The sequence below is a fragment of the Rhea americana genome, unplaced genomic scaffold (genome assembly GCF_003343005.1).
Source record: "Rhea americana isolate MKP2758 unplaced genomic scaffold, rheAme1 scaffold_291, whole genome shotgun sequence".
Taxonomy (NCBI): Eukaryota; Metazoa; Chordata; class Aves; order Rheiformes; family Rheidae; genus Rhea; species Rhea americana.
Genome location: NW_028186414.1, coordinates 626404 through 627200, shown reverse-complemented (window position 1 = coordinate 627200; position 797 = coordinate 626404). Strand labels below are relative to the sequence as shown.

General features: G+C 51.9%; 1 protein-coding gene across 1 annotated transcript in view; it reads right to left on the bottom strand.

The window, feature by feature from the left end:
* The window catches only part of EEPD1 (endonuclease/exonuclease/phosphatase family domain containing 1), a 71763-nt gene extending 71315 nt beyond the window's left edge, over nt 1–448 (bottom strand). Inside the window, exon 1 of the mRNA XM_085309139.1 lies at nt 428–448. The gene's annotated coding sequence lies outside the window, so the exon portion shown is untranslated. The remainder of the gene's footprint in view (nt 1–427) is intronic.
* Nucleotides 449–797: the final 349 nt, after the last annotated feature.

Below are 797 nucleotides of genomic sequence, written 5' to 3'. Positions count from 1 at the left end.
GGCACAGCGGGCTTTTCCTTTTCCAACCTAAGGAAAAGCCTCATCAGCCGTCTCCGTTTCTCTTTTTTTACTGTTGCAGACATCATGTTTTCGTACATCCGTGTAAAAATTCGTCTTTTTTTTCTTTCCCTTTTTTCCGTTTCGATTGTAGGCACATCTCAAGCTGACACCCTTGAGGTTTTCTGCCTGGCTGAAATTCCCCGCCGCACACTTTCCGGTATATTAGACGTGCGTATCAGGTCTGCCGCGGCCCGTGATCCCCGGCCCGCTGCGCGGCTGGGCTYTCTCCCGGCCGCGCAGCTCAGCAGGGAAATCCCTGCCGGGTTAAGACCCCTGTGCCCGCGCGGGCTTTCCTGCAGGAGGTTTGCAGCCGGAGAGCTGCGGCGGCACAGCCACCAGCACTAGCAAAGCCGCCAAAAGTACTCACCCGGCTGCTGCTGCTGCATCGAGTCCCAGGCTGCTGCCTGCAGAGCACACCGTAGCCAAGTTAGCGCGTTTAAAACTRGCTCGGCTCTGCCCACACAAGAGTGACTGCCATGTCAGTGAATCCTAAATACAATCAGTGGGTGTAACTGAAAGGGAGGGGGAGGAAGACTGAAAGAAAGAGCAACAGACGCTTGCAGATGCCAGCTATGCACGTTGATGCTGTCTGATGCTGACAGGATATCGGTATTTCTATCCAGACAGAACATGCTACAAGTGCATGTATACTCTGAACATCAAGAGTCTTGACTGCCCCTCTAATCAAAATTAAACAAATTTACAATAGTGGTCTACACATGCATTTTCCATGGTTA